The 12,552-nt window shown below is 39.0% G+C and overlaps 1 protein-coding gene across 4 annotated transcripts in view; it reads left to right on the top strand.

Moving 5' to 3' along the window:
• Positions 1-12,552, top strand: part of EXOC6 (exocyst complex component 6) — a 140,217-nt gene that overhangs the window by 22,298 nt on the left and 105,367 nt on the right. The gene's annotated exons all lie outside the window — the stretch shown is intronic.

Below are 12,552 nucleotides of genomic sequence, written 5' to 3'. Positions count from 1 at the left end.
GCATAACCACCCTGCTTTCCCCCATGCATACGTACATGAACTCCCCGTGCCCCGTTTTGGGCCTAGCAGGCCTCCCTGAAGCCTATGGAGGCTGGAAATGTTCCGTTTCCAGATTTCTGGTAGGCCCAGTAGGTCTGTTTTTTGCCCTCTGTAGGTGCCAGAGGCTTCTTGAAGCCTGGGAAGGGTAAAAATGGCCTCTTCTGCTCCCAGAGGCCCTCCAGAGGCCAACCTCCCCCCCACCCCGGCCAGAACCTCTGCACAAGACCTGTACTTACCTGGCTTCCAAAATGGGATGAGAGGCTCCTGGGAGGGTAGGGGTGACGTGGGCCGGGCCAGCTGAAAATCAATGGGCCAGCGTGCTCATGCGTGCTGGAGCTGAGCTAGAGCCATTGCTCGCATGCCCACAGATATGGCTCTGCGTCCCATCTGTGGTATGCATGCCATAGGTTTGCCATCACGGCTCTAGTTGGTTCTCTTTTTTCCCTGTGGGACCACCCCTTCAGTCTTCTTTTCACTAGGACACTATACTGTCCCCAGTTATACAAACACTATGGCAGTGTTTCCCAACCTTGGCAACTTGAAGATATTTAGACTTCAACTCCCAGAATTCCCCAGCCAGCGAATGCTGGCTGGGGAATTCTGGGAATTGAAGTCCAAATATCTTCAATTGCCAAAGTTGGGAAACACTGCACTATGGAACTTGTGATTAGAAAAGTCAGTCTTTTAAAGCTTCAGCTTATGTTTGATTCATTGGGTGATTGACCTAGTCAGCAGTCAAACAAGCTGTCAAGAGGTAATGTTCCATATCAAACACTTTGGCAATCATCAGGGAACCCTCAGATTCTTGGCTCCTATCTGTTCTGGTCTGACTAATGCAATCCACAAATATTTTCCCAAACTTTGATCTTCAAACAATAAATCCTTTATTCTCTCTTACACAGAAAAACAGTAGCAAACGATTACAAGCAGAGTTGTGAGATCATGCAGGGAGAAATGCTTTTACAATGCAATTCACCTTCCAAGCTCAGAAATTGAAGAAACAAGGGTATATTTCTCTCTTTAAGCAAAGGATTCTTATCAGTGCTAAAAAGGCTCTACTCACTTTTCTAATAAATCTAAATTAGCACAGTCTGTCATGGTTTATCAAAAGCTTACTTTTTCCAGGCTATAAATCATGCCATACTCCATTATTTTAAAGTTTTTTTAATTTTGCTAAATTAAATGATTCTAGGCATCAGTGTCCATGTGTCAATAAGACATGAAGTTGAAAGGGAGTCTTTTCTTATAACACTTGGGAATGTAATCAATACTTTTTTTTTTGCTGCTTTTGATTCTATCCTGTGCCTGCCTTAGAATTGAAAACCGACTATACTGGCTTCTCATGTGACTTCATGTCTTCAAAATTTCCAACTTATTGTATGTTGGATTAAAGTTCGTATTATTTCAGCTCCTGGAGATCAGAAGAACTGTAGTTGAAAGCATCTGATAGGTCATAAGGCAGCAAAGATATTTTGCTTTGTTTTAGAAGACACAATTTCCAGTGCATCAAGAAGTACACTCTGTCCATTTGCAAGTACATATAATATGTAGTGGAAGACATTCTATTTTAACAACATCTCATAGAATCTACAGAATCTCACACTATACTAGTAGCCCAAGCAGTAAGATCAGTCATTGGTATTATGGGATTATGGAAGTTGTAGTTTGGATTTCTGTTTCAACCCCAGCACCATTTCTCTCTTAGCTTCACAATAAAAAACACAAAGAAACAGAGCTAAGAAAATACATTGATTCTGGGAGGCCATCTGTTCCTTGTAATCATATTTTAAAGTGATTTTATACTTAGCGTTAATAAAATTTTATTTACGGTCAAAGACTATCAATATAATATTAATAATAATTAAAAGGAAAAAGATCAGGAAACAGGACTTTTGGCTGATCAACCAGGATTGACCCATTGTAACTATACAAGAGATGTACATATCTCGCTATGAAGGCACACATTTGTGACGAATCCCCGCTGCTGCTGCGCAGAATCTGGCCACCTGTGCCATAATCCTGGCCTGCTCATCCCCAAGCAACCACCGGAGATAGGCAACGTCCGAGCGGCCAGGATATCCCTCAATAAGTGGTAGAATATGCTTTCTCCTAATGTCAGTGTAAAAGGAGCATTTCAGGAGCATGGGTCCCTCAGTCTCCACCTCTCCTGAGCCACAAGGGCAAAATCTTTTAGTGGCTGGAGTTCCCTTGTACTTGCCGCAGATGGAAGCGCACGGCACCGTACAAGAGCAAATGCCTTTCGATTAGTGACTCTAGTTGTCCCAGGTATCTTGCAGGAGCCACAACATATCTAGTGGCATCTGGGGCCAGAAACAGCAGAGCTCTACCCAAGTCCTCCTGCCTCTCGATGTCCTCCACCCTTTATCGCAAGGTCTGGCCTGCTAGATCATAGTTCATCTCGAGTATTAAATCTGGAGAGAAGCCTAATTTGTTAAGATTGAACTCGATGGCCTTAATCCATGAGGAGGAAAATTCATCATGAAGTATTAACAGAGCAAGACCTTGCGGAAAAAATTAAGCTTAACCACATATTTAGGGACGCTATACAGATTCTTGCTTCGACTTTTATCAGTCCAGTCTCCAGGCACAGAAGTGCACTTGAGACACAACGTGGCATCAGGAGAATTGCTCTAATAAATTTGGATTGAACTAATTCTAGTGGTGTAAAGTGTAACGCTGAAGCTGGCAGTCCAAGCAAGGACCCGTAAAGCAGCTGAGCTAGCGACTTGGCCTTAAAAAGCTTGATAACAGCAGGAACATAACCTCCGTTTGTGCGGAAAAAATTGAGAATGGCGCTCGATGATCTTTGGCCCAAGGCAGCTGCATATTCTCCATGTGCTTTCCTTGAGCCATTGGCCTGAAAGACCACCCTCAGGTATTCAAAGGTGGTTACCTGCTCTATTTTGTGCCCATCAAGATACCATGAGTAAATTTTTGGCCTTTTTGCAAAGACCATGATCTTTGTTTTTTCATAATTTATACTCAGGTTATTGTTATTACAGTACTGAAGAAGGGCTCGCAAGGTTCTTTTAAGGCCTAGTGGCGTCCTGGAGATGATCACGGCGTCATCTGCATAGAGCAAACGGGCGATCTTTCGGTCGCCTATTTTGGGGTGGTGGTGATTTGGTTTGTTCAACCATTTTGCCATATCATTTATATAAAAGTTGAAAAGTAGGGGGGCCAGGATGCACTTAGCGTTATGCATTGCAGTGACCAAATTTGCTAAATTAAATAGCAAAACAGGTAAAATATGTTTTAACTTGTTCTTGAAGACATTTTCTGCTGTCTCCAGGATATAGAGAGTGCCATTTCTGATTTTGATTGTATATGATTATAGACCAGTGATTTTCAACCTTTTTTGAGCCGCGGCACATTTTTTACATTTACAAAATCCTGGGGCACACCACCAACCAAAAGGACACAAAACGACACTCTAAGACACTCTCCTCTCTTTTTCCATCCCTGTCTCCTCCCCCTCTTGTGTGTGTGTGTATATATATACTCTTGAACCATTTCCAAAAACAGGTGAGGGCTGGGGGGTTTTCTCTCTTACTTTTTGGGTGCTTTTTATCATATGCTTTAAATCAAGAGTCCCTTCTCTCTCTCTCTCTTTTGTTTCTCTCTCTTTCATCTCATTCTCTGTCTCAATCATTTTCTCATTTCTCTTTTTTCCTCCCCTCTTTGCTCATTTCTCTCTCTCTCTCTTCCTCTCCTTTTCTCTCTCTCTTTCTTGCTTTCTTGCTATCTCTTTCTCTCTTGCTTGCTTTCTTTCTTTCTTTCTCACTCTTGCTTTCTTTCTTTCTCTCTCTTCCTTTCTCTCTCTCTCTTTCTCTCTCACACTCTTTCTTTCTCTCTCTTTCTCTCACTCTTTCTCTCTCTCTCTCACTCTCTTTCTCTCTCTCAGCAAAAAGTTGTGAGACCAGAACCGGAGCTTCCTTCTTCGCGGCACACCTGACCATGTCTCGCGGCACACTAGTGTGCCACGGCACACTGGTTGAAAAACACTGTTATAGACAACCTCCAGCAACTTTCCCCTTTCTGCTCCCAAAAGCCACCTCAAGATTTGAGATGCATATTCTGCATTCTCTCGTTTCTGTCTTAGCTTTCCATTTCAAGATCTTTCAGAGTTTAGTATTTAGTCCTTCACTTGTCCATATTTAAATTTTCAAGCTTTCAGACATCTTCAAGCTCTTTGATATGAGAAGTAGTTTCATATCAGGCATTACTTGTTTGCTTGATAATGGTACTTATTATTTTATCTTATGATCAGATGTTGCAATGCAATTTGAAATATAGATAAAATCCCAGGAGCTCCGGGTTTTTTTTTTAACAATAAAGGCTGATTGACATGTAAAGAAAATGCTTAAATATTTAATATAATCTTAAACCTTTCACTTTACTTAAAATGGAGTGAGATGTCACTTTTTAACAAAGTAGTTTTCAGAACTCTTTTGAAGGTTTAGCTTCATTGGAATATTCACAAAGTCTTCATTTAATATGTGATACAAGCAGAGGTTGGCTGGGTGACGTGTGCTCGCCCCCCGTGGCTCTGAGTGGTAGCGGAGTCCAGTGCAATTGTGCTACTGCACCTGGGCAGGTAGCCAAATCGCACGCTGACACAGAAGTAGCTGAAAAATAAAAACTTTAAAAACACGTATTGCTTTTTTAGGGGGGGAAAGTGTTTATTGTATAAATTGGTAAGAAGCACAAAAACTTGGCAGGAAGAGGCATCTCCTTGCCTGCCACTATAAAAACAGGAAGGAGGAAGTTCATTGCAAATCTGGGTCTACTGATTATCAAGTGACGTTGGACTACAAAGGATGTCTATTAACAACTATCAGTGAGATACACAGATTATCCAGACTGAACAATAACTGCTCTAATGTCACTATTACAGAATATTGACCCTGGTTATAGGAAGCAATGTTAACCTAACAAACTGTACTCAGCCCTTCCTGCTTGTAGAAACAGGATACTATTAGTGAGAACAATTCACAGAAATTGCACATACAGGAAAAAGTGACAAGTCAAGTATAAAGAACTATGATTTATACATTCTTTCCCCGTTTGCAGAATTTAAGTGAATGCCATTCTTTCTGCGTATGGTAATCTTCTCAATAGAACAAAGTGATTATAAAAAACAACAAACAAGGGATGGGATGATAGGGATCACAGATAAAGGGCTGCACTTATAAAACCTGTTACAGAATTAAGAATATGTCCTCATTAAAAAAAAAGCTGATGGATGGCAGGAAACACCTGGACATTATTTTATGAAGTATTTGAAATGATTATATTTTTTTAAAAAACCCACAGCTACAAATAATACAGTATTAGCATTGGAAGCCTGTGACTTTGACAAGGGAGAGAGAGAGACTTCATTGTGCTTGTCATTATCTTGTACTATGTGTTATTGATTGTATTGTGGGTGTGAGCTAGCTAGACTTGTTGGGCGTAGGGTGACATACAAGCTTAATAAATTATACTGTATGTATGAATATGAGATACGTAATCAAAGTGAATGTCCTGAAATAGCATGGGAATGTAGGACTTATGGTATTTCCCATTATTTCCCATTATTTCATATTTGTCTTTGATAACAATAACTAGATTATTTACAGGGCTGCCTTATACCTCAGCGACTGGTTGGATCGCACAGAGCGGGCCTTCTACGGGTCCCGTTGGCCAAAAAATGTCGACTGGCGGTCCGTGGGGAAAGGCCTTCGACTGGCGATCCATGGGGAAGGGCCTTTTTTGTTGTGGGTGGCCCCAGTCCTCAGGAACCAATTTTCCCCAGAGATTTGTACCACCCCTACTCTAATCGCCTTTAGAAAGGTGTTGAAAATACATCTATGACGGCAAGCCTGGGGACGTGAGTGATAGTTCTCGCTCCGGACAGCAGTGTGAATGAGGGATGATTGATTATTTTATACTGAATCTTTATTTTTCTTAACCTTTTTAACTGTTTATAATTAACTACTCATAATTAACATTATTGTTATATTGTATTTTATCCTTGTAAGGCACCCCGAGGAGAAGGGCGGCCTATAAATCTAATTAATAAAAATAAATAATAAAATAATAACATGATTGCAAATAATGAATATGAGCTTTGTGATTGTCTTGATGTTAAACATTGGCTTTTGCATGTGTTGTCTTCCATGTTTAAAATTCAGTGGGGAGGTGAACCTGTCTTTATATTTTGCTACATTTACTGGTTTTAGTCATTTAGTTAATTTTGAAAACTTTTGTGATAGCTAGAGATATTTATTTCTCTAGTGCACATACAGGTAGTCCTGAACTTAAAAACATTTGTTTCGTGACTGTTTGAAGTTAAATTGGCACTTTAAAAAGTGACTGATGAATGTTTTTTCACACTTACAACCATTGCAGCATCCTTTTGGTCATATGATCAAAATCCAGGTGCTTGCCAATGGTCTCCTATTTATGACAGTTGCAGCATCCTGGATCATGCGATCATCTTTTGCCGATCTTCTGATAAGCGAAGTCAATGGGATAGCCAGATTCACTTAACAGGTGTGTTACTAATTTAACAACTGCAGTGACTCACTTAATAACTGGCAAGAAAGATTGTAAGATGGGGCAAAACTCACTTAACCGTCCCATCTAATAACAGAAATGTTGGATTCAATTGTAATCATAAATTGAGGACTACCTGACTGTTTTTCCTGAAGGATTGAGATACAGTACTCATATTATGCTTTACATTAATCTCAAGTCTGGTCCAGATCATTATATAAGGGAATACGTATAAGAGAAAAGTTTATCATTTTGGCAATGTCCAATATTCATTATGCAGGTGCTATTTAGTCTATTGAAATGATTTTTAGGGTAAATTATTGTGACCGGTTTGCTTGATGCACTTTTAAAGTATACATTTTATTTTTAAAATTATTCTTCAAGATTATAGTAAGAAATTAATTGGTCTGTAACATATACTGTTTGACTTATAAAACCTGATTAAGTATGCCTCTGCAACTTTGTCCATTACAAGATCTGTATAGGAGTACTGTAAAACTGATGGTCCTCCCAAATACTGAGTAGTAGTGAAGCATAGCTCAAAATTTGAACCAAATTATAAATTCCTTTTGAAAACAAACCAAAGCATTACATTTTAAAAAAGGAGAAAGACCGAGGAAGAAGTTTTCACTGTCTGTAAAAACAAAAACTTTATTTTTTAGCAATAAATAAGAGAACACAAAAATATTCAAGACAATTGGCTTTACCTTTTGGTTTGTGCATAATGTTCTTGTTTTTTGAACAGATTAATCTGTTCCATTTGTTGAGATCATTCATTGGAGTTGTTATAGCTAAATTTAGCAATTTGGGATTTTGGGGGTATTTTTGTGGGGATCAACTTAAAAAGCACTAATTTTGCCCTTTAAATTTCCTGTAAAAACTCTTCACTTTTTTCTTTGTGGATAAATTTCTTTTTTTAAAAAAAAAGTTTCTTTATTATATTTTCACATTGAAGAAAATTCAGATCACATTTTGTTCCGTTTTTACAGATCACAAACCTTCTTTGTTAATGAGTTACATTATTTTTTAACCTACTTCATTCATTAGTGTGCATTATTTCTTATACATTTGTTGTCTAATATTTATTACAATTCCTGAATGATAAATAAAAATATTTACAAGGTATCTGTCATTCATTTCAATTGTACTGTTGCCTGTTATATTATTTCTATATTTTCTTTTGAATCCATTCATGCCATTTTTGCCATGTTCTTTTTGATTTGTTGATTTTATTTCCCTTAATTGAATTAGTAATTTCGTCCATTTCCACATAATTATATATTTTATCTATTATTAAATTTTCCGTTGGGGTCTGTTCGTTCTTCCATAATTGTGCTATTGCTAATCTTGTTGCTGTGTTTATAGGGTTATAAGAAGTAAGGTTTGTTTGGAGTAATGTCTCCTCCAGATTCCTAACAACATACCTTCTGGGGTATATTCTATTCCTTCTTTGATTATCTCAGTGAGCCAGTTATGGATTATTTTCCAAATTTTTTGTATTTTAGGACATGACCACCACATATGAAAAAAGGTGCCTTTTTCGTTTTTACATTTCCAACATGTATCTTGTAATGTTGGATAAATCTTTGCTAACCTAGCTGGAGAGATATACCATCTGTAAAAGAGTTTATAGTAGTTTTCTTTATATGCAGCTGAGAGAGTTATTTTACTTATTGTAGTCCAGGTTCTTTCCCAGTCTGCTATATGTATCTCGTGTTGTAAATTTTTTCCCATGCTGTCATTGGTTTTTTAGTTATCTCTTTTATTCTATCCTGTTCAAGAAGTATTTGATATATTCTAGTTATCTGTTTATTCTCATGGCCTGTTAGGATTTTGTCCAATGCTTTGGTAGTGGTTTCAATACCAGGTGTTTGGCTGTCTATTTTATATCTGGATTCTGTTTGGGCGTATGTCCACCAGTCCATCTTATGATTTAACATTTCCAATTCTTGTCTGGATTTTAGCTCTCCATTTGGGTGTAAAATATCTGTATATTTAATGGTCTTAGCTGCATCTATCAAGTTTGGGTATATAATGGCTTCCATAGTGGACAGCTATCTTGGGATTTTATTATAATGCTTCTCTTTAATTTCATACCAGGTTTTTAGCAGAGATTTTTAAATCAGGTGTCTATTGAATATAGTTTGCTTTTGTTTTTTGTCTTTCCATAAATGGGCATGCCACCCTATTTGTAAGTCGTGACCTTCTAATATCAATATTCTTTTATTTTTTAAATTTATCCATTCCTTTATCCATATTAGGCTTGCCGCATTATAATATAACTTTAGGTCTGGGAGGCCCATGCCCCCCCGTCTTTACTATCTTGAAAGTATACAAATTTAATTCTCGGCTTTTTATTTTGCCAAATAAATTTGGAAATAATTTTATTCATTTCTTTAAAGAATCTTTGTTCTAACATAATTGGAGCTGTCTGAAAAAGATATAAAAATTTAGGAAGAATGTCCATTTTTATTACAGCAATTCTGCCTAACATTGAAATTTGTAGATCTTTCCATTTTTCTAAGGTTTTTTTTTGTTTCTTGTAATAATTTATCGTAGTTATCTTTTTTTAAGAGTTATGGTTTTGTTGGTTAACATTAATCCTAAATATTTGGGGGGTTTTGTAGTTTGAAGCTTTGTAGATTCCTCCAGTTTTTTAATTTGTTGTGTATTCATGTTTTTTGTCATTAGCATTATTTTTTGTTTATTTATTTTTAATCCAGCAAATTCACCAAAATTTTCTATTTCTTTAGTTTAGTTTAGTTTAGTTTAATCAGATTTGTATGCCGCCCCTCTCCGCAGACTCGGGGCGGCTCACAGTAACAGCAATACAAGACAAATCTAATATTAAATTAATTTTAAGAACACCACAAGTTAAAAACCAATCATACACACTAGCATACCATACACAAATTTTATAAGCCTAGGGGGAAGGAACATGTCAATTCCCCCATGCCTGACGACAGAGGTGGGTTTTAAGGAGCTTACGAAAGGCTAGGAGGGTGGGGGCAACTCTGATATCTGGGGGGAGTTGATTCCAAAGGGTCTGGGCCTGAGTTTATGGGGTCTTCTAAAAAAAAGACTATGTAATCCGCATACACTTGCAATTTGTATTCTTCTTTCTTTATTTTAATTCCTTTTATATTTTTATTATTTCTTATTTTATTTAATAATAGTTCTTGTGTCAATATGAACAATAAAGGTGACAGTGGACAGCCTTGGCGTACTCCTTCTTCTATAAAAATTGGTTTTGTAGTATCGCCATTTATTATTGCTCTGGCCTTTTGGGTGGTGTATATATTTTTAATAATGTTTTCAAATTTATTACCTAATTTCAGTTCTTTAATTAATTCGTTTAAATATTGCCAATTAACGTTGTCGAATGCTTTTTGCGCATCCAAGAAGGCAAGGGCCATTTGTCTTCCTGGATGCGCTTCACCGTATTCCAAAATATCTAATACAGTCCTGGTACAATTAGAAATTTGTCTAGAAGGTAGAAAACCATTTTGATGTTAATTACTTTATTTAAAATTTCTTTCGTTCTATCAGCTAGGATTGCCATAAAAATCTTATAGTCTGCGTTAAGCAGGGAGATCGGTCTATAATTCTTTATTTTCTGGTTGTCTAATCCCTCTTTTGGTATGATCGTTATATATGATTCTCTCCAAGATTCTGGAATTTTGGCTTGATCCAATATTTCATTGTATATCTCTAATAGAATAGGTTCAAATAGGTCTTTGTTTCCTTTGTAGAATTCTCCAGGGAGTCCATCTGGCCCTGGGGATTTATTATTATTTTGTTTTTTCAATGCTAATTGTATTTCTTGTGTGGTAATTTTTTGATTTAAAATTTGTTTGTCAAGATCTTCAATTTGTAATGTGTTATTTTCTTGTATATATTTGGTAATTTTTACAGTTTCTAATGGTTCTTCCCTATATAAGTTTTTATAGTACTCTTGTATTATTTCTTTTTTTTGTTGCTCCATATATTGTATTGTTCCATCCTTATCCTCTAATTGACATATTAATTTATCACTTATCTTTTTAATTTTTGGGAAAGCCATCTTCCTGGCTTATTCACTGTTTCAAAGTATTTTTGTTTTGTTTGTTTTAAATTTCTAATGTTCTTGTTGTTCTATTAAATTTGTTTTATGTTTGGCTTCCCGTAATGATGTTAGGATCTGGTTGTTATTTGGATTTTGTTGGAGAGTCTTTTCCAAATTAGCTATTTTCTTTACGTATTGGTTGTACTCTGCTTTCTCTTCTTTTTGTTTTTTGGGCATATATGATATAGTTATACCTCTCGTATATGCTTTTAATGTATCCCAAAGTATTTGGGTTGAGGTGGGTTGTTTTTTATTTTCCTCCAGGAATAATTTTATTTCCTTATTTATCATCTCTATATATTTCTTATCTTGGAGTAAATTTGTATTTAATGACCATCTTCTAAATTCTTTTTTTTCCCCTTATGCCAAGTGATTATTATTGGATTGTGGTCAGCCCAAGTGTTTGGCTCTATCTCTACTGTTTTTATTTTCTTATACATATTTTTGCTTATCCAGGCCATGTCTATCCTTGAAAAAGAGTTGTGTGGTGCCAAATAGTAAGTAAATTGTCTTTCTTTTGGATGTATTAATCTCCATATATCTACCAAATCTAATTCATCGGTCATTTTCTCAAATGTGGTGGGTAGTGTGGCTCTTTTTATTTTACTTTTAGTTTCTATTTTATAATCTATATTATGGTCCACAATCCCATTATAGTCTCCTATTATACAAATATTTGTATAATCTATTTGAAGTAGTATTTCATGTATTTTTTTATAAAATTGTTTCAGTTCTTGGTTTGGTACATATATGTTCACTAGTAATATTTTCTCTCCTTTAATTTCAACTTCAGCCATTATGTATCTTCCTTTTGGGTCTATTTTTATCTCTTTTGGCTTTAATTCTTTTTTCACATATGTGGCCACTCCTCTTTTCTTTTTCTTTTCATCTAATGATGTATATAGCTCTCTGAGTTTTGTATACAGTGATCCCTCGATTATCGCGGGGGTTACATTCCAAGACCTCCCGCGATAATCGATTTTCCGCGGTATAGTGGAAGTAAAAACACCATCTGCGCATGCGCACCCTTTTTTTCCATGGCCGCACATGCGCAGATGGTGGAGCCGGGGAGCGACGAAAGTGCGGAAGCCGACAAAGATTGCTTTGAATGTCGGCTGCCGCCACCCTACCAGCACCCGCCCGCCCACCCGGCCGCTCGCTCGCCGCTCGCCCGTTCACCCGCCCACCCGGCCGCTCGCCCGTTCACACGCCCACCCGGCCGCTCGCTCGCCCATTCACCCAGCCGCCCGGCCGCTCGCTCGCCCGTTCACCCGCCCGCCCGCCCGCTCGCTCGCCTGTTCACCCGCCTGGCCGCTCGCTCGCCTGTTCACCCGCCCGGCCGCTCGCTCGCCCGTTCACCCGGCCGCTCGCTCGCCCGTTCACCCGCCTGTTCACCCGGCCGCTCGCTCGCCCATTCACCCGCCCGTTCACCCGGCCGCTCGCTCGCCCGTTCACCCGGCCGCTCGCTCACCCGTTCACCCGCCCGTTTACCCGGCCGCTTGCTCGCCCGTTCACCCGGCCGCTCGCTCACCTGTTCACCCGCCCGCTCACCCGGCCGCTCGCTCGCCCGTTCACCCGGCCGTTCACCCACTCGCTCGCTCGCTCGCTCGCCCGTTCACCCAGCCGCTCGCTCACCCGTTCACCCGGCCGCTCGCTCGCCCGTTCACCCGGCCGTTCACACCGCTCGCTCGCTCGCTCGCCCGTTCACCCGGCCGCTCGCTTGCCCGTTCACCCGGCCGCTCGCTCGCCCCGTTCACCCCGGCCGCTCGCTCGCCCGTTCACCCGGCCGCTCGCTCGCCCGTTCACCTGCCCGCCCGGCCGCTCGCTCGCCACTCAAGAGCAAGAGG

The sequence above is a fragment of the Erythrolamprus reginae genome, chromosome 5 (assembly GCF_031021105.1).
Source record: "Erythrolamprus reginae isolate rEryReg1 chromosome 5, rEryReg1.hap1, whole genome shotgun sequence".
Classification (NCBI taxonomy): Eukaryota; Metazoa; Chordata; class Lepidosauria; order Squamata; family Dipsadidae; genus Erythrolamprus; species Erythrolamprus reginae.
This window is presented reverse-complemented; position numbering and strand designations above follow the sequence as displayed.